Below are 20,805 nucleotides of genomic sequence, written 5' to 3' on the forward strand. Positions count from 1 at the left end.
TTTCGGAGGTTCACCCTCATGGTGCGTCAGGGCATGAGCAGCCATGGTGACCACAGCTGCTGCCTGCGCATGTTCTGGCTGACAGCACTGCGTGGCGGGAGACTCGCTTGGCTGGTTGGTGGCATGAGAAGTCCAGGGGTGCCTTGCTGTCTCCCTAGGAGGGAAAGGCCAGGTGGGAAGCTGGACACTGCTCCCATGTGGCTGCCTCAGCTCATGACCACCCCCAGGCCAGTTGTCTACTCCTGGTCCCTGCTGGCCCCTGAGCTGGAGTGGGGGCTCCCTCCGTGCCACGCTGGCTCCATCGGGAGGAAAGTGAGTCCGGGTGTTGTGGTTTCAGAGGGAAGCTTCTGACCTCACTTCCTACCACATCCCGGAGACCGCTGGGCCCTGAGCCGGTGGCTACGCTGTTCTGGGGCCATGCATCCCATGGCTGTGTTTGATGGGGTTCCACCCCCACCCTCCAAACCCCACACTGCCTCCAGCATCCGTGCCACGCCTTGTTTGTTGTGTGGGCAGGAGATCCTGGACCGAGGCTGCTGCCTGTCCAGTGCAGGGCACGTGGCTCAGTGCCCTTCGGGCAAGGTGTCCCCAACCCCTGCTGCCAGGGTGCACACCAGGTTGGCCTCAGGCTGGATGCTGGGTGTTGGCGGTGCCCTGTGTTGGGCAGGAAGCGGAGGTGGGGGCAGATTCAGGCCAAGAGGGCGAGTGGGCAGTTGGGGTTAGAGTCTCGGCTTCCAGGGAAAAGTGGGGTCGAATAGAGGTTTGGCAGCGCTTAGCGTAGGGGAGGCCCCAGGAGCCACAGGATTTCCATGATCATCCCGGGGAGAGGGCAGCGTGGCATCCTGGCTTCAAGCCCTCAGCCAACAGGGGTCCCTGAACCGTGGCCAGCAAGGCCGAGGAGACATCCAGAGGCGGGCCCTGGCAGGAGTGGAGCGGGTGGTCTGGGGCTGGACCTGCCCAGGGGCTGGCAGGAGGAGATGGGGTATGGCCGTGGCAGGCAGACACCACCGGGAGGTTTTGGCAGCACGAGGCAAGTGTGAGGAGGCCGGGTGGGGGGGGGAACGTTCCTTTGTTCAGCCCTGGTTGTGGCTCTTGGAGATGGTACCACCTGGGCTGGAGAGATGGGGACCCTGTGTGTCCCAGTGGGAGGCAGGTGGAAGGGAGATGATGTGTGACGTCCACGGCCCCGGGTGGGAGTGGCCGGGCGAGGGTACAGGTTGGAATTCAGAGACCATGTTGAGAAGGCGGTGGGGGAATGGGGAGTCCCAGGGGTAAGAACTTCGGGGGCCCGAGGGTGCCGGACGGAGTCCGCCCAGGCTGGCGAGGTCCAGGAGCAGGGGTGGATTCTCGGCTGTAGTTTTGCCTCAAGTGGGACTGGGGCCGGCTTGTGGGCTACGGGGGCCCTGCAGGGGTGTGGGTCAGGGAGAGACTCAGGGGCCCTGCAGGAGTGTGGGTCAGGGAGAGACTCAGGGGCCCTGCAGGGGTGTGGGTCAGGGAGAGACTTCTGAGATGGGGCTGTTCTGGGGGTGCCTGGAGCAGCTCAGGGTGGGGCTGGGTGCGAGCACATAACGTTTACGTAGACACATAAATAAGACATACTCCCCGTGGGTAAGACGATGGTTGTGCCCTCCACAGCGCCCTGCAGCCTCATGCTGCTGCTTTGTAGGAGGGGACCACGGGCCATGTTTATTTGCCACCTGGATGATTTTTTGACTTGGTGACAGGATTGTGCTCATCTGTCCCATGTGCGCTGAGACCGTGCACACCCAGAGGTGTCCACATGTGGCCAGTGTGGCCCCTGGGGGCGGGGGAAGCCCGCCGTATTTCTGTGACATGTCTGCCTCTTGTCTCAACCTTGCCTGGGGGTCTGGGGTCTGCTTTTTCTGTCTGCGACCTCAGCGGCGCCTCTGCCCGTGTGGACAACCTGCCGGCCTCACGTAGGGAAGGGGGGGCCCGTGTTTGCTCGGCCACTGCGGTGGAGGAAGGGGAAGTTGGGGGGGGTCACAGGATGCCTCGGGGCCTGGGCTCTGCAGGGGAGTGTGTTGTGGGGGTGGCGGCCGAGTCACTGTGGGGAATGCGGAGAACGTGGCCAAGCCCCGAGGAAGGACCTCCTGGGACACGTGAGTAGGTCCTTGAGATGTTTAACAGGGGTGGCTCCATGGCTTTGGGGACCACTCAGCCTGGTTGGGGACATTCCGCCAGAGCCTCTGGGGTGGCCTTTGCCGAGGAGGTCAGAGGTGGATGCCGGGGGTGGGGAACCCCGCCCTGCCCTGCCCTGCCCTGCGTGCTGATGTCCACCTGGACGTGGGGTGGGTTTTATGGTGCTAGTGTCAGGAGTGTGTGAGAACACACTGCCCACACGGGGTCCCAGGCCACCAGGGCTCGGGGGGCTGGTGCTCTCCCTGATGTCATACGTGTTTCTTTCGCTGTGACTTCGGTGCTCATCTCGGACAGGACACCCTGCTCTGGTTGCCAGTGGCTGCCGCCCGGGGCTCTGTGGTTTTAGCGGCTGTGGGGATGTTCACAGGTGTTTTTGTCCTCAGGCAGCACTGCCCAGGCTGAGGGTCAGTGAGAAGGGTCAGACTGGGAGGTGTGGACAGTGGATGGAGCACGCCAGAGGCGGATGAGGGCAGGACTGCGGCTGTACCGTGGGCCTGGTTCAGACACCTGGACGTGCCTGTCTCACCGTCAGCAGAGGACCTTCTGGCACATTCTATGTGTGTCTAGATGAAGTTAATTGGTTTTATAGATTTCTAAAAAAACTGTATACTTGCAACTATCACCTCTGTGTAGTTCCAAACCCAAAATATATTCCAAAAGGAAAGCCCATGCCCATCAGCGGTCACTCCCTGTTCCGCCCCAGCCCTGGCCCTGGCCACCTCCGCTCGGCCTCTGTCTCTGTGGCCCTGTGGATTCTGGACGTTTGGAGTCCGTGTGGCCCTGCGGATCCTGGACGTTCGGTGTCTGTGGAATCCCGCACGTTTGTCCTTTTGCCTCTGGTGGCTTTCACCCGCCTGACCTTCCCAAGGTTCTTCCATGCTGGGGCATTCTTAGCACTGCAGATCTTTTTTCTATTCTGGTAAAATGCACATAACGTCTATTTTTGCCATCTTAACTTTTTTTTGGGGGGGGGGGTGGGGGTGGGGGACGGAGTCTTGCTCTGTCACCCAGGCTGGAGTGCATGGTGGAATCTTGGCTCACTACAACCTCTGCCTCCCAGGCTCAAGCAGTCTACGCACCTCAGCCTCCTGAGTAGCTGGGATTACAGGTGTGCGTTACCACTCTTGGCTGAGGTTTTTTTGTTTTGTTTTGTTTTGTTTTTTGTAGAGATAGGGTTTTACCATGTTGCCCAGGCTGGTCTCAAACTCCTGGGCTCAAGTGACCTACCCATCTTGGCCTCCCAAAATGCTGGGATTACAGGTGTGAGCCACTGAGCCCGGCCCCATCTTAGCCATTTTTTTTTTTTTTTTTTTTTTTTTTTTTTTTTTTTTTTTGAGGAGTCTCGCTCTGTCACCCAGGCTGGAGTGCAGTGGCCAGATCTCAGCTCACTGCAAACTCCGCCTCCCGGGTTTATGCCATTCTCCTGCCTCAGCCTCCCGAGTAGCTGGGACTACAGGCGCCCGCCACCTCGCCTGGCTAGTTTTTTGTATTTTTTTAGTAGAGACGGGGTTTCACCGTGTTAGCCAGGATGGTCTCGATCTCCTGACCTCGTGATCCGCCCGCCTCGGCCTCCCAAAGTGCTGGGATTACAGGCTTGAGCCACCGCGCCCGGCCTTTCTTAGCCATTTTTTAAAGGTACAATTCATTGGTATTCGATACTCACATTGCTGTCCAGCCATCATCACCGCCCATCTCCAGAACTCTCTTCATCTTCCCAGACTCAGCCTCTGTCCCCGTGAAACACTCACTCCCCATTCTGCCTCCCCCAGCCCCCGACACCCACCCACCGCTTTCTGTTTCTGTGAGTTTGGTGACTCTAGGGTCCTCCTGTGAGTGGAGTCGCACAGGATCTGTCCTTTTGTGACAGCTTATTTCACTCAGCACCATGTCCTCAAGGTGCAGCCATGAGCAGCCTGTGTCACAGTCTCCTTCCTTCTTAAGACTGAACCGCAGGCTATTGCCTGGATGTATTTTGTTTACCCATTTCTGTCGGTGAACACATGGGTGACTTCCACAGTTTAGCTGTCGTGAATGATGCTGCTGTGAGCACGGGTGCACAGTGACCTCGGGAGATGCCTGCCTTCAGTTCTGGGTGTAGACCCGGAAGTGGAATTGCTGGATCATTGATCATTCTAGTTTTATTTATTTTTGAGACAGTGTCTCGCTCTGTCGCCCAGGCTGGAGTGCAGTGGCATGATCTCGGCTCACTGCAGCCTCTACTTCCTGGGCTCAAGCGATTCTCCTGTCTCAGCCTCCCAAGTAGCTGGGACTGAAGGCACGTGCCTCCACGCCTGGCTAATTTTTGTATTTTTTGTAGAGACAGGGTTTCATCATGTTGCGTGGACTGGTCTTGAACTCCTGGGCTCAAGCAGTCTGCCCACCTCAGTCTCCCAAAGTGTTGGGATTACAGGTGTGAGCCACCGCACCTGGCCGATAATTCTGTTTAAAGAGCTGCTGTGCCATTTCCCACGGTGGCTGCAGCATTTTCCACCCCCTGCAATAGTGCATGAGCGCTGCTGTCTCCCATCTTCTCCAGCTCTTGCCTTTTTCTGTTTTTTGACAGTAGCTGTACTAATGGGCGTGAGGTGGCATGTGATTGTGGTTTTGGTTCTCATTTCCCTGGTGATAAGTGATGTTGAGCATTTTTTCATGTGCCTGTTGGCTATTTATATATATATTTTTGAGATGGAGTCTTGCTCTGTTTCCCAGGCTGGAGTACGGTGGCACGATCTCAGCTCACTGCAACCTCTGCCTCTCGGGTTCAAGTGATTCTCCTGTTTCAGCTTCCCGAGCAGCTGGGATTACAGGCACCTGCCACCATGTCCAGCTAATTTTTGTATTTTTAGTGGAGATGGGGTTTCACCATGTTGGCCAGGTTAGTCTCGAACTCCTGACCTCAAGTGATCTACCCGCCTCGTCCTCCCAAAGTGCTGGGATTATAGGTGTCAGCTGCCATGCCTGGCCTTGTTGACCATTTCTGTATCTTCTTTGCTGAAATGTCTGTTCAATTCCTGTGTCCATTTTTGAATGGGTTGTTTGGTTTTTTTGTTGGTGAGTGTTAGTAGTTCTCTGTCCTGGATGTTAATCCCTTATCAGATATGTGATTAGCAAATATCTTCTGTTCTGTGGGTTGTGTTTTTACTTTGTTGATAGTGCCTTTTGATGGACAAAGTTTTAAAATTTTCCTGAAATCCTGCTTAATGTTGTTTTTTCTCTTGTTGCCTGTGTATTTGGTGTCACATCCAAGAAATCACTGCCAAATCCAACGTTGTGAAGCTTTTCCCCTTCTTTTTCATCTAAGGATTTTATAATTTTAGGTTTTATGTTTAGGTCATGGATCTATCTTGAGTTAAATTTTGTATGTGGTGCAAGGTAAGTGTCTAACTTCATTCCTTTGCATGTGGAGGTCCAGTTTTCTTAGCACCATTGGTGAAAAGACTCCCCAGTGGATGGCATTGGCACCCTTGTTGAAAATCGTTTCACCATATATGGAGGGTTCGTTTGTGGAGTCTCTGTTCTAGTCCATTGGTCTCTGTCTCTCTCTTTGAGTCAGTGCCACACTGTTTTGATCACTGTAGCTTTGTAGGAAGTTTTGAAATCAGGAAGTGTGAGCCCTCCAGCTTTGTTCTTCCTTTTCAAGATTGTTTTGGGGTCCCCTGAGATTCCAGATGAATTTTAGGACAGACTTTTCTATTTCTGCAAGAAAACATTATTGGGATTTATGCAGGGATTACACTGGCTCTGTAGATCACTTTGGGTAGTCCTGATGTCTTAACAGTATGAAGTCTTCCAATCCGTGAACTGAAGTGTGTTTCCATTTGTTTACGTCTTCTTTGATTTCTTTCAGCAGTGATTTACAGTTTTCTTTGTACAAATCTTTCACCCCCTTGGTTAATTCCTAAAAGTTTTATCCTTTTTGATGCTGTCGCAAGTGGAATTGTTGCCTTAATTTCCCTTTTGGGTTGTTTATTGTAAGTGTATAGAAGTCCAGTTGATTTTTGTGTGTTGACTTTTTTGCCTGCTGCTTTGCTGAATTTATTAGTTCTAACAACTTTCTGTGGAATCTTTAGGGCTTTCTTACATGTAAGATCATATCATCTGTGCACAGAGATAATTTTACTTTTTCCTTCCTGATTTGGATGCCTTGTATTTCTTTATCTTGCCTAATTATTCTGGCTAGAATTCCACTACTCTGTTGAATAAAAGTGGTGTAATCAATCATCCTTGTCTTTGTCCTGATCTTCAAAGAAAAGCTTTCAGATTTTCGTCACTGAGTGTAATGTCTGCTGTGGGTTTTTCATACGTGGTTTTTATTATGACAAGATAGTTTCCTTCTATTCCAAGTTTGTCAATTGTTTTTATCATGAAAGGGCTTTGAATTTTGTCACATGCTTCTTCTGCATCAGTTAAAACAATCATGTGGTTTTTTTCCTTCGTTTTGTTCATGTGATACATTACTTTAATCTTCATACGTTGAACCATCCTTGCATTCTATGAATAAATCCTGCTTGCTCATGGTGTGTAATTTTCTTGATATGCTGTTGTATTCATTTTACTAGTATTTTGTAGAGGATTTTTACGTCTGTGTTTATAAGGGACAATTACGTCCATGTTCATAAGGGATAATTATGTCCATGTTCGTAAGACTCAATGGCCAGAGGTTCTTGTCGTGACTTTGGCTTTGGTGTCAGAGTAGTGCTGGCCTCACAGAATGAGTGAGGAAGCGTTCCTTCCTCTTCAATTTTTTTGGAAAAGTTTGAGAAAAACTGGAGTTAGTTCTTTAAGTGTTTGGTAGAATTTGCCTGCAAAGCCGTGAGGCCCTGGGCTTTGCTTTGTTGGGAGGTTCTCTCTCTCTCTCTCTCTCTCTCTCTCTCTCTCTCTCTCTCTCTCTCTCTCTTCTCTCTCTCTCTCTGACGGAGAGAGTGCAGTGGCTCGATCTCAGCTCATGTCACCCTCTGCCTCCTGGGTTCAAGTGATTCTCCTGCCTCAGCCTCCTGAGTAGCTGGCATTACAGGCATGCGCCATCATGCCCAGCTGATTTTTGTACTTTTAGTAGAGATGTGGTTTTGCGTGTTGGCCAGGCTGGTCCCGAACTCCTGACCTCAAATGATCTGCCTACCTCGGCCTCCCAAAGTGCTGGGATTACGGGCTTGAGCCACCGCACCCGGCCCTGCTCTCATCTTTATTATTCCCGTCCTTCTGCCAGCTTTTGGTTTGTTCTTTTTGTGGTTCCTTAAAGTGTAAAATTTGGTTGTTAATTTGAGATCTTTCTCGTTTTTTTATTTCAAATATTTATCACCATAGCCAGGCGCACCATAGCTTACGCCTGTAATCTCAGTGCTTTGGGAGGCTGAAGAGGGGTGATAACTTGAGGCCAGGAGTTGGAGACCAGCCTTGGGCCACATGGCAAAACTGTGTTTCACACACACAAAAGGTTCATCACTATAAATTTTCTCCTGAGCACTACCTTCTCTGCATCCCTGAAATTTTGATATGTTGTGTTTCTATTTTCATTCATCTCTCAGCATTTTCTGATTTTCTTTGTGGTTTCATCTTCTATCTCTTGGTTGAGTGTGTAGTGTTATTTCCGTATATTTGTGAATTCTTCTGTTTTCTTTCTGTTAACTGATTTCTAAGTTCATCTCAATGTGGTTGGAGAAGATACTTTGGATAATGTCTGTTTTTTCAGATTTACCGCGGCTGCATCTGTGGCTCACTGGTGTTCTGTCCTGGAAAACGTCCCCTGTGCGTTGAGGTTGTGCCCCTGTTGTGGGTACAGTGCTCTGCTGTGTCTGTCAGAGCTACGTGGTTCGTTGTGTTGTTCAAGTCTTCTGTTTCTTTACGTGTCTTCTCCCTAGTTGGTTTTTCATTCCTTTTTATAGCTGGATGAATTCTGTGATGCGATTCACCCTGTCTGTCTGTCCGTTCCTCTGCTGATGGACACTGGGGGGCCGGGGCATTCAGGGCTGAGATGAGATCAGGAGTGCCTGGTTTTTTGGGGGAGGTGAGGGCTGGTCACGCCCTGATCGAATGGGGATCCTCTGTGTGTGTCCGTGGCGGCCTTGTTGGTGTTGAGGTGGAGTGATTGGGTGGTGGAGCTTGCGTCTGCGGGCTCCACCTGCTGCCACGTGTGCCTGGCTGCCCAGGGCCCAGGAGGGTGGTGGCACGGGGGTCCACATGAGGGGCCACAGGTGCCTCGGGCCCCTCTGCCGCTTGTTTCTCCATCTTCACTGTCTGTCCGCTGCAGCACCGGGTAAGGCGCTGTGTGGCCAGTAGATTCCCGGGTCCCTCTACTTTGTCCCTCCTTGCTGCGTCTGGTCATACAGAAATGGTGTGTGTGATTTTTTTTTTTTGAGACGGAGTCTCGCTCTGTCGCCCAAGCTGGAGTGCAGTGGCCGGATCTCAGCTCACTGCAAGCTCCGCCTCCCGGGTTCACGCCATTCTCCTGCCTCAGCCTCCTGAGTAGCTGGGACTACAGGCGCCCACCACCTCGCCCAGCTAGTTTTTTGTATTTTTTAATAGAGATGGGGTTTCACCATGTTAGCCAGGATGGTCTCGATCTCGTGACCTTGTGATCCGCCCACCTCGACCTCCCAAAATGCTGGGATTACAGGCTTGAGCCACCGCACCCGGCCGGTGTGTGTGATTTTTATTTCAATACTCAAATCTGTTAATATTTTCCCTTCTGGCCAGGCACGGTGGCTCAAGCCTGTAATCCCAGCACTTTGGGAGGCCAAGACGGGCGGATCACGAGGTCAGGAGATCGAGACCATCCTGGCTAACACGGTGAAACCCCGTCTCTACTAAAAAATACAAAAAAACTAGCTGGGCGAGGTGGTGGGCGCCTGTAGTCCCAGCTACTCAGGAGGCTGAGGCAGGAGAATGGTGTAAACCCGGGAGGCGGAGCTCGCAGTGAACTGAGATCCGGCCACTGCACTCCAGCCTGGGGGACAGAGCGAGACTCTGTCTCAAAAAAAAAAAAAAAAAAAAATATTTTCCCTTCTGGCTTCCCCTAGTGATACCAATTTATTTTCTAGCATTTTGGTCTTTGAGCCGCTTTGCATGAGTTTCTGTGTCAGGGGTGGTATTGGCTGGCACCTGGGCCAACCTGGGAAGGGCCCTTCTCTTGGACTTGAGCGGATGAGACTCACAGCCCAAAATGCAGCAGGTCCCTCAGGCAGATCCTCGGTGCAGATCCCTCAGGCCATGGGACACTGGACGTTGGCGGGCCTGTCAGCCTGAGCCACGTCTGCCACGAGAGGCAGCAGTACGTTCCTCGGGGCAGCGGTGAGACCAAGGCTGGATCCAAAGACCTCCGAGCAGCTCCTCTGGGGCAGATCCCAGCTGCAAGCCACAGCCCAGCCCTGGTAACAGGAGAGCATCGCTGGGGGATGGGGCGGCCCAGCTTTGATGCAGCCATGTGGGAGGGCCACTCTCAGAGATCCCCCTCCTTCCTCGCCACACCTTCTCCAGAGGGGAAGCTGGAACCAGGAGGCTGCAGACCCGAGGCCAAGGTGTGGCCAGGGCTGGCTGTCTTGGGAGGCTCTGAGCAGCCTGCTCCCTGGCCACCCAGCTCTGGGGCTGCTGTCAGCTCTTGACTTGTAGATGTCACTCCAGCCTCTGGCCTGTCACCCTGAGGCCCCCCCATGTCTGTGTCTTTTCTCACGGGGACACCGGTGGTCGGCTTTGGGCCCCACCCGGGCAGTCCGGGACACTCACCTTGAGACTTCGACTTAATCACACGTGCAGGAACCTTTTCCGGAGGAGGGTCGTCTCGCAGGTTCTGGGGCAGGACGTGGACTTACCGTTTTGGGGGCTCATCTTCAATGCACCACAGTCGACTACATCAAGGTCTGCCTCTGATCTTGTGGGAGTGCTGGGTGGTCTGTCCCCACCAGCAATTTGTGGGTGGGCTCTGTCCCCAGGAAACGCTCTCTGCCCAGGCCCCCGCCCCGTGAGAGGTTCGTGCTGCCAGTGGCGCTGGTCACTGGGGCCATGTGCTGGGCCGGCACCTGGCAGGACAGACGGCAGGCGGCTCTTCTGTAGGTTCTTCTGGCTGGGACAGGCCCAGCCGGCGCTCGGTGTAAATGAGACTGACGCCCCTTTTGGACCCCTCTAAGTAGGGAGGCCTGGGTGGGCAGCCTCCCCTCAGAGTTGGGGAGACGTGGCCTGGTTCCCGCTAGTTCACCACTCTGCCAGCCACTACCAGTACACGTGGCCCAGTTCCCATTGTCACCACCCTGCTGGCCGCCACTGGAACACACGGCCTGGTTCCCGCTGTCACCACCCCACCGGCCGCGTCTTGAACAGCATCCCTACTGCAGTCGCTTGTCCTTAGTGTTCCAGCAATACCTCAACCGATGCAACCCTCGGAACCTCCGTCAGCCCCGTCCGGGAGAGCGCCTCCCCTGGTCCGTGCTGTGCTGGTTGAAACTGAGATCCTCCAGCCTTTGGCCTCTCCGGACCTAGCCCCAGCTGCGGGCCCCAGCCATGGTGGTCCCTTTGGGAGGCATAGTCCAGGAGGTGATGGGCAGCTGGAGAACCCCCATGGCTGGAGGCTGCTGCACCTGGCAGGGAGGGTACTGGGCAAGGGGGCGTGGGGTGGAAAGGAGTGGGTGTCCAGAAAGTTTCTGGGGCTCCACCAACGAGAACATTGCCATTACCTTGAGGGAATGGCCCGTTTAGTGGTGCCTTTTCTTTACCTGTAAAACGGGGTGATTATAAATAATACCATGTTTGTAAAAGTGCTTAGGATCAGACTCCCCTTAGAGTGAGTGTTGATACCTGTCTCAAAGGACAGTAGGTGGACGTGGCAGGGAGGGAGATGTCAAGACGACAGCCAGGGCCCTTTCTGCCACTTCTCCTGGTGGGTGGTGGGCAGTCCCCTGAACCCCGGCAGTAAGAGAGGGATCTCCCAAAAGCCTGGCCCCGCTGTGTTGGCTCCAGGGGATTCCTGGAGGAGAAGGTGCTGTTTCTAGATGTCTGGGCCCGTCATGTGGAGGGAAGGGGGGCGCTGCAGGCAGCAGTTCCAGTCTCCCTTTGGGTGGAGTCATTGCTGCTGCTGCTCCCGTCCAGAGGCTCTGGGGCTCCTCTGTGGGTCGCCTCAGGCCTGGGCAGCATCCATGGGACAGGGTGGTCCCCAGTCAGGCCCCATTGGCCTCCCTGTGGTGTGTGGTGAAGGCTCAGGGTGCCCGCCCTGTGGAGGAGGTGCCGGAGGAAGCCTGGCTTTGTACCCAGACCCTGCTGAGGGCAGCGCTGGATGGTCTCTGGACCAGGCCTACGAAGTCCTAAGAGTCCATGGAGGAAATACCAAATCCGCTGGGCTGGGCAGCCGCAGACCCCACTTAGCAGCTGATGGTTCCTTGGAGTCATCAGACCAGTGCTGGCTGCCCCATGCATTTCCTGTTATTGGTCTCTGCCTGTCCACAGCACAGACAGCATCCCTGGGCAGCAGAACCCTGCTCCAGCCTGCACCCTGGGTAGGGGTGTCCTCCGTGCCACATTCTGCCCGTAGCAGGCAGCCCCACCCCACTGTAGCCCATCTTGTCACTTAGGGTGATCCTGGTAGTGGGTTCTGGAGGCTGGAACACTTGGGCCAGGCGCCAGGCAGCTGGGACCCTCCTGAGCCTCACCCCTTGGGTCTGGTGGGGCCCCTGGGGTTTGACTGGGAGGACACCTTGACTGTTGCCTTTGCCTCTGGGTATATCCCCTGCTCAGCCCCTGAACCCAGCTCCAAGGCCATTTCTACTTGGCAAGAAGGAGGTTTTCATGACCAGAGATGTTAATAGCAGGTTCCTGGACGCAAGGGTGGCAAAGTCGCCTTGGCCTATATGGGGGGAGTGGAGGAGCCTGGGCTCTCCCGGGCTGGTGGTCCTGGGGCAGATAGCAGGGGAAGGGGCTGGAGCCACATGGGTGGAGCCATGGGGGGGCGTGGAGGGGCCCTTCCTGACCCCACAGTAGGGGCCGGGGTGGGGCTGGCGGGGGACAGTCCTCAGTTGCAGGGGCCAGGGTGGGCCAGGAAGAGGAAGGGGCTCTTGGGCTGCTGGGGCCTTCTGGCTGTAGTGGCTCACTCGGGGCAATGGCGGAATCCCTAGATCCGTCCCCCGGCCCGTCTGCCTCCCGTCCTCAGCCCTGCAGGCTGGGGCAGGGAGGGGTCCTTGGCGGGGACACCGTCCCACAGGGATGTGGAGGGTGCTGGACCCGGGGTGCCGTGGAGTCGCCTGCTGAGAGCAGACAGTGCACCCGGGCGTGTGACCTGGGCGGTGTGGGGGCCAAATGCTCAGGTGGGCGCCTGTGCTGCTGGGTTCAAACCCCACCGGCAGGGAACCTGCGCTGTGACTTCGGGCAAGTGGGTGGGGCTCCCCGTGCCTCAGTTTCCTCTTCTGTAAAAGGGGCTTTGTGAAGCTCAACAGAGTTTAGAGGAGCTCTTGGAACATGGTAAGTGCTCAGTGAGGTAAGTGCTCAGTGAGTGCCTTGCCGCCTCTCCCACCCAGGGAGGGTCAAGTGGGAGGAGAGCGGCCCCACCGAGCGTGTTCCAGGCCCCCACGGCGTCTGAGAGGAGGCAGCCAAGCCCAGTGAGGACGCTGCTGGTGTCCTCCAGGCCTAGGTGGGCGGGTTGCCACGGAAGCCTGTCAGCGGGCGCCTGTGATTCCTTGGTATTTATAGGTATGTCTGTTGTTTTATTTAAAACTCCGGTTTCATTCAGTTTTGTCTCAAATTATTTGCAACAAACTGGAAAAGCTAGTTTTCCCCCTAAAATAGGCTTCTAATAAAATTGACAATCTGCCTGCTGAGCCTGAATGTTCTAGAGTTCTGCAAAACTAGGTATTTTGGGATGGATTAGGAGAAAGGAGTTGGCTGAAGGACAGTGGTCGTGATGCTGAGCCGGCCGTCTGTGTGAAGTATACATTGGACCAGGATAAATGCGCATTTCCTATGGGAGCCCAGCGTGGCTGTGGTGTTCGGTGGTCTTATGATTTTATAGGCCTAGCCAGGGGTCTGCGAGCTGCTTCTGTCCAGGGCCAGGTAGTTGAAGCCTGGGGTTCTGAGCAGGCATGGGCGGCACCCGAGGAGGTGCATGGCCGTGTCCCAGTGAAACTTTATGCATGCTGAAATCTGAGTTTTATAGACTCTTTTCCTGTGTTTCAAAATATTACCCTTTTCATTTTATTTAGCCAATTAAAAGCATAGAAATCCTAGCTTGCGTGATTTGGAGCACCAGGCATTGTAGGTTGCCAGCCCTCGTTCCCCGTAGATTTGGGGGCTTGAGTGAGACGCCCATGTTAGGCTTATGTGTTTCACATTTTACGGAATGCCCCTCACATAGCTGGCCAGTCGCCTGACGAGGGAAGCTTGGCCTTTTGGAGGAGTGGCCGTGCCTCGTGGTGAGCTGCTGACAGAGCTGGAATTTGAACCCTGGGCTTTGGCCCGGCTTCCACTCCGTGAATGCAGATAAACACGGGTTTATGAGCTTGATGATTTAAATGGAGGTTTTATTCCCGTTCAGGCAGGTATGGGAGGCCAGCGATCAGGAGATGATGCTGTCGAGAAGGTCGTTTATTACTCAGCTCCCGAGAGGAGGCCTCCTCATGCCTTGCAGGGCCGTGTGGGGAAGTGCCGAGTGGGTTAGAGGCGGGGGATGTGTGAGTGGGGGCCTTTACTGTGGTTTCCATGGGAAAGTGGGGGGACTAGGCATTGGGTCGGCCAGGTGGAGTAACTTCTGCAGGCTCTGGGGTGCAGGGGCTGTCCCTGTGACGTGGGGAGGCCCCCAGGACGACTGGGGGCCCATGTAGGAGGTGGGCCCAGGCGAGGGTTCTGGGTTGATGGGTTTGCATTTGGAAGGTTCACTGTGGGATGAGTCATTTGCTGTCTGTAGGAATCGGTTGGCCCCTTGAGGGGCCGTCCTTCCAGAGTCAGCAGGGCCACAGGTGCTGGAGCATTGAGGGCACAGCACGTAAGCATGCAGGGAGCGTGTGGTGTGACTGGTCAGAGCCAGAGGTCTGCAGGACACTCCCCTCTGTCCCTCTGCACCCCTAGTGCGAAGCCTGGCCCATGTGGGGTCAGCACAGGTGCCGAGTGGAATTGGGGTAGCGGGCAGAATTCCCAGCCGAGCACCCTGCCGCCCCCCATGTTTTTTATGACTGTAGAAAAATGCCAGCTTTCATTTTCCAGTGGTGCCTAGGTCCCAGGGTTTGTCAGGGTACCAGGGTGGGGGTTGGAGGGTCAGGCCACCCAGCAGCGGTGGTGGCTCTGGGTCTGCCCAGGAGCCCGGGCTGGCCACAGCCAGGCACAGCACAGCACAGCACGTGAGGTCCGGCCTCGGAAATGGGGGTGTCTCCTGCCTTAGGCTGGGGGTGTGCGTTTCCAGGCCGCATGGGACAGTTTTCAGCCTGGGGAAGCTTGGCCTTTCCTGTTCCCGCACCCTCCGCCTACCGTCCCTGCAACACACTGGTGGGGTTCGTGGGGTGGACACCACCACATCACAAGGCCCCCATGCCTCCTCTCCTCCCCTCTGTTCCGGGGCCGCAGGACAGTGCTCGGGACCCTTGGCCATTGGCATTGAGCCCATTCACAGCCTCTGGATGCAGGTCAGAGGTCACTTGCCCCGGCCACAGCTGCACTGTCCCCCACTCCCAGCCTGGCAGGCCGACCTGCAGGGCCCCGGGCTCAGCTGGGTTCTGTTCCCATGTTGCATTTTCAAGGTCCGCTGAGTCCGAGCCCTGCCTGGGTCTGGCTGCTGCCCGCACGCTCTCTGTGCTGTGCTGATGCAGAGATGCTTGTTTTCCTGTGACGTCAGCGTCAGCTCCTCCACATCCATGCCGTGTTTTAGTTTGTGCCTCAGCTGCTGGCTACAGCTTCCCGGGGGAGCCGGGTACCACCCGGGCCTGGAGACATGAGGAGGCAGGGATGTGAGGGGCGGGGGACAGGACAGCCGGCCTTCCGTTAAATATCTGCTCCTCGCGCTCGAGCCTCCCTGCCTATTGTCGGGCTGGAGGCGAGCCGACACAGCATCAGCTTGTCAAAGGGAAGGAAGATGCCTCCCTGCACGCCCGCCGCGCACAGAGCATAAAGAATCTGCGCTGAGGAGGCAGGAGAAGAAAGCTGGTGAGTCGGGGGCATCTCCCCTGTGGATCGTCCGCGCCCCCGGGGCTGGGCCAGCCGTGCTGCAGGCCGTGCGTGCGGAGGACGGTGCCCGAGTCAGCATTTTGGGTCTGAGTCCCGTCGTTGCCGCCGCCTGTGCGCTGCACAGATGCTCCGGGCAGCAACACGACTGGTACCCGGCCCGGGGAAGGCGTGCGGCTGCAGCAGCTCCCGGCGATGTCAGGGGAAACGCAGTGAGAGGCTGTTGTTTTGCGGGTGACAGATTTTTAGAAACATAAGGCTGTGGAGGGACCTTCCGAGCGAGGCAGGGGCTGCTGGAGGGACATGCTCACCCCGAGGACGGACGGTGTGTGGCCCAGGCCTGGTGGATGCGTGGCGGCGGCTACAGAGGGCTGGGGGCCAGGGGGCTCGGGGAAATCGTTTTGGGCTCGTCTGCCTGCCTGGCCCTGGGGAGTCGCTGGCTGCTGGGAGTTTTGCTGTGGCCGATGCTGTTTGGTTGTGGGTCTGAGTCTGTGTCAGGGCCAGGACGGATGGTATGTTTGCCACTTCCTCTCCATTCTGCAGGTGGGCAGATTGATGGGACCACAGGGGTGAAGTCTGGAGACCCCAGGTGCCAGGACTGGTGGTGGTAACAGCCGGCACCTGTTCCAGGCTTGCAGTCTTTCCGTCTCGAGCCTGCCCTCCTGCCTGTCTGAACCCCCGTTTTGCATTGAGAGTGTTGGTTTGGCATCTGGGTGGCACGGCCAGGGTTAATGTGCACAGCTCACTCCATTGGGGTCCTCGGATGGTGGCGAGGAGCGGGGCTGCGGCGTCCTGTTTTCTATTCTGAAATGGTTGCAGGTAGACTCAGAGAGGTCTGGGGGCTGCACGGTGTTTGACAGGGATGTGGCAACGTGGGTGATTTTCTGACGACCATTTTGCAAGGTGTTTTTGTAAAAAAAAAAAAAAAAAAAAAAAACAACAACAACCAGCCTCCCCAGTCAGGCTTGTGGGGAGCTGTGGGCCTAGGGGACTGGGCTGCTGGGGAAGGCGGCTTTCCCCCTCGTGGGGTGCTGGGTGCTGGGGAGGCTGGCAGCACGCCCCTCCCCCAGGCGCGAAGGGACCTCAGCAGACACGGGGCCGCTCTGCACAGCCAGCGTGGGCCGCAGGGGTCCTTGAATGATGAAGCTTCTGTGTTGATGGGGCGAGTGGGAGAGAGAAGGAGCTGGGGTGGTTTTCACACGTGCGCCTGCCTGCGAGGAGAAACGTGCTGTGTCATCGTTTCCTCGGTGCCTGGGACGGCTTGGCCTCTGCTTTCGTGTGAGCCCACGCTGGCCGTGCACAGCTGGCACGGTCCCTCGCGGTGGGAATACACTGCTGGGTGGGAGGGCTGTGGCCAGGGTCAGGATTCGAGCAGTTACTGGCTTTTGGTCTGATGGCCTTCGGTGGGTGAGTCAGAGCCAGGATGAGGACAGACTGGGGGGCCACGGGCTGCCCCTGCAAGCTGTTTGGTGTTGATCCGGCCGGAGCCGGCTGTGGTACCTGTGTCTGTGTCTCGGCCAGATCGCCACACATCTTCCACATTCCTGTCCCAGCTGCATCAGCCGTCAGTGGGGGCCCTTCTCCGACTGTCTTCCTAGACTTGGGAGCCACTGGTGGTTATGTAAGGAGTTGTGTGTTCCTCTGCCCAACTCCAAGCTTGGTCCCACCTCCCAGACTCACCTCCGGGCTCCGGGCTCTGCTGTGATGTTTCCGAGGCTCCCGGTTAACCAGATCCATCGGCCCAGAGTGTCCACAGGGTGCCTGAGAGCCCGGCCCATCCACACTGGGTGCCCCAGACCTTCTGTGGGGTCCGGTGGGGACCTGCCAGGGCTGTCGATGGCCCCAGTGGAGAGGCCCACTGAGCATCCTCAGAAGTTCCCGTGTTTGTGACCTGCTCTCGTGTATAGCGGTGGGGGCTGTGTCTCATCTGCCAGACGTTTCTGATCACCGAGGACTCAGCCGGGCACATGGAGGTTGAACCGTCGGGGGGCGGGGGGGACCGTCCATGGGGTCAGGCACCAGCCTCTGCTGAGGACCCCAAAATTGGGGTAGCCGTCCTTTCCTGTGCTGACGTGGAGCTTTTCCCAGGAGCTGGGCAGGGAGCTGTTGTAGGGCCAGGCCCCTGAGTGAGCTGTTTGGGGCCGGGGCTGAGGGGGTGCCCAGTGCCGTCAAGGAGAAGCCTGTGGGAAAGTGTGAGGACATCTGGAAAACCAGTAGCAGGTCCCTTGCTGTGCTGGTCATGGTGCTTGAGTGTGGGCGCGGCAGGTCTGGTCTCCTGGCGCCCACTCACTCCCCGGCCATCTCCCCACCTCCCACATGTGGCAGGGGGAGCAGAACGTGCGGCCACCGCTCCTACCAACCCTCACGCCACAGGCTGGACAGGCACCCTGAGGCATCCCTGTCTCCCAGCCCCTGGGGTCGGCACGATGCTGGGCCTCCAGAAATGTTTGTCGTTTTATGCAAAGGGCAGAAAAAGCTTTGTTCAGGCCAGGCGTGGTGGCTCACATCTGTAATCCCAGCACTTTGGGAGGCCGAGGCGGGGAATCACCTGAGGTCAGGAGTTCAAGACCAGCCTGGCCAACATGGTGAAACCCCGTCTCTACTAAAAATACAAAAATTAGCTGGGCGTGGTGGCGGGCACCTGTAATCCCAGTCATTCGGGAGGCTGAGGCAGGAGAATCGCTTGAACCTGGAGGCGCAGGTTGCAGTGAGTTGAGATTGCGCCACTGCACTCCAGCCTGGGCAACAGAGAGAGTGAGACTCCATCTCAAAAAAAAAAAAACTTTATTCAAAAGAAGCCACCTGAACCAGTCAGTCATCCAGTGTTCAGCTTGTGTTTGGTCATAAAGTGACGGCAGTTGTCACTCATACAGGAGATGCTGTGGCAGAGTCCCCTCCACGCATCGGCGCCCAGCGGCGCATTTCTAGGATTCTCCTGAACACGCGAAGGAGGGCACCCACCACGCTCAGGACTGGCTGCTTCTCTGTGAGGCCTCCAGGCAGAACCAGTGATTCCACCGTCTCCGGGCAGCCTTGGTGGGCCCGCAGGTCTGTGGTTCCCACTGAGAGAGGATCAGAGTCAGGAGAGGCGCGACGCCAAGTCGACACGAGCAGATCCCGGCTGCCGGTTGTTCCAGCGGCGCCGTGAGCACGTCTGCCGGGTGCGAGGGTGCGGGGGCTTCGTTTCGTCCACGCTCACGTATCGGGTGCACAGGAAGAGTTTATACGCGCTCTGGTGGGTGGAAGGGCCCTGACCTGATGTTGTCTTTAAATAGGGGGTTTGAGGGTTTGAGTGTGTCTGGTCTTTCTGAAGTTTTCTTTTTTTTTTTTTTTTTTCTCGCTCTGTCGCCCGGGCTGGAGTGCAGTGGCCGGATCTCAGCTCACTGCAAGCTCCGCCTCCCGGGTTCACGCCATTCTCCTGCCTCAGCCTCCCGAGTGGCTGGGACTACAGGCGCCGCCACCTTGCCCGGCTAGTTTTTTGTATTTTTTAGTAGAGACGGGGTTTCACCATGTTAGCCAGGATGGTCTCGATCTCCTGACCTCGTGATCTGCCCGTCTCGGCCTCCCAAAGTGCTGGGATTACAGGCTTGAGCCACCGCGCCCGGCCTTGTATTTTTTTTTAGTAGAGACGGGGTTTCACCGTGTTAGCCAGGATAGTCTCAATCTCCTGGCCTCGTGATCCGCCCGTCTCGGCCTCCCAAAGTGCTGGGATTACAGGCTTGAGCCACGGCGCCCGGCCTGAGGTTTTCTTTAACGTCTCTTCTGTGGGAAGTTTGAAAAGATTCGACTGACTGCAAGACGGAGCCGCCCTGCGTCTGGAGGGGCCATGGGGACTCAGGGTGGACTGGCGGCTCCGCCCCATCGTGGGCCCGGATGGCTTCCTCTGTTTGCTCCTCACCACACCTCGATTGTTGAGAGAATCTCATGAGGCTGTATCAGGTGTACACAGGCCAGGCCTGGTGTCTTGTCCTGGTAAGGAAATGGTGGTGTTGCCCTTGCTGAATGGTTGTGTATAAAGGTTGCATTGTACATTCTATTTAAAATTTTATTTTGAGTTTTCCAGATTTTCTGTTGTAAGGTGTTGATAGTGCTGTGGGACTCACAAAGAGAGAACAGGTGTCCTTGGTCCTCCCTGCTGCCCCGGCTCCACCCCCCTGGAGGGGGTCAGAGCAGTTTCTTCTTGATATTTACTTCCAGATTTCTAAATGACACGTTTCTGATGCTATTTCTAGACTTTTCCATTTAGGATGTTACTTCCCCACTTTCTCTGGGACACATCAGCCTCTCTTCCTCGTTCCATCCTCCTGATGGAGTTACGTCACCATCTTCCCCACTTTCTCTGGGACACGTCAGCCGCTCTTCCTTGTTCCACCCTCCCAATGGAGTTACGTCACGTCAGCCTCTCTTCCTCGTTCCATCCTCCCGATGGAGTTACGTCACCGTCTTCCCCACTTTCTCTGGGACACATCAGCCTCTCTTCCTCATTCCACCCTCCTGATGGAGTTACGTCACCGTCTTCCCCACTTTCTCTGGGACACATCAGCCTCTCTTCCTCATTCCACCCTCCTGATGGAGTTACGTCACCGTCTTCCCCACCTTCTTTGGGACACGTCAGCCTCTCTTCCTTGTTCCACCCTCCTGATGGAGTTACGTCACCATCTTCCCCACTTTCTCTGGGACACGTCAGCTTCTCTTCCTCGTTCCACCCTCCTGATGGAGTTACGTCACGTCAGCCTCTCCTCCTCGTTCCATCCTCCCGATGGAGTTACGTCACCGTCTTCCCCACTTTCTCTGGGACACGTCAGCCTCTCTTCCTTGTTCCACCCTCCTGATGGAGTTACGTCACCGTGTATTGTTTTCAGTCGTTGAGTGTTTACCTAATTGTGGGTGATGTGAATATTCATGAACTACCAGGATTGCATTCCCTTGTTTGCACAACTTTTGGTTTTCTTTGGACTTAATACATCGTGATTGTTTGAATCAGTTTCCTAGAGGTCTTGTCTCCAATTTACTCCAGTTTCCTCTTCCCAGCAGAGGGGCAGCTCCCGCCGATGCCTGCGTCACCTCCCTCCTGGTGCACCCGGGCCCCCACACCCACCGTAGGGCTTCCCTGTGCCCCGAGCTGGGAACAGCCCCCTCCTGTCTCCTCTGCCTACAGTCTTGATCTCTGGCTCCCTGTCTTCATCTTTCTTGGCTTAATCTGCGGTTAAGACCTCTCCAGCGGCTTTCTGAGAAAGACGGCGTGGGAGGCCCTTTTGGGGGATCTAGTTGGAAAATGCTTTTCCTCCAGCCACACACTTAAGGATCGTTTAGCTAGGTATGAAATTCTGTGTTGGAAAGAATTTTCCCTTTGCATTTTGAAGGAATTGCTCCACTGTCTTCTGGCTTCTTGTGTGACCGAGAAGTCAGGTGCCGTTTTGATTTTGTATGTGTGTTTTTTTGTCCTGAAAGTCTTGTAGAATCTTTTGTCTTCGGGGTTCTCAAGTTTCACGATAATGTTCCTTGTCGGGGGAACTTCTTTGT

At 55.8% G+C, this 20,805-nt stretch overlaps 1 protein-coding gene across 4 annotated transcripts in view; it reads left to right on the forward strand.

Annotated features, from left to right (window-relative positions):
- The window catches only part of PRKCZ (protein kinase C zeta), a 143,512-nt gene that overhangs the window by 8,365 nt on the left and 114,342 nt on the right, over positions 1 to 20,805 (forward strand). For 2 of the 4 annotated variants that reach the window (XM_030942379.1, XM_030942378.1), the window contains exon 1: positions 14,798 to 15,264. The exons of the other annotated variants lie outside the window; for them this stretch is intronic. The gene's annotated coding sequence lies outside the window, so the exon portion shown is untranslated. Of the gene's footprint in view, positions 1 to 14,797; positions 15,265 to 20,805 lie in introns of those variants that run through there. 4 annotated transcript variants of the gene reach the window in all.

Source organism: Rhinopithecus roxellana, chromosome 12, assembly GCF_007565055.1.
Source record: "Rhinopithecus roxellana isolate Shanxi Qingling chromosome 12, ASM756505v1, whole genome shotgun sequence".
In the NCBI taxonomy this organism is placed as follows: Eukaryota; Metazoa; Chordata; class Mammalia; order Primates; family Cercopithecidae; genus Rhinopithecus; species Rhinopithecus roxellana.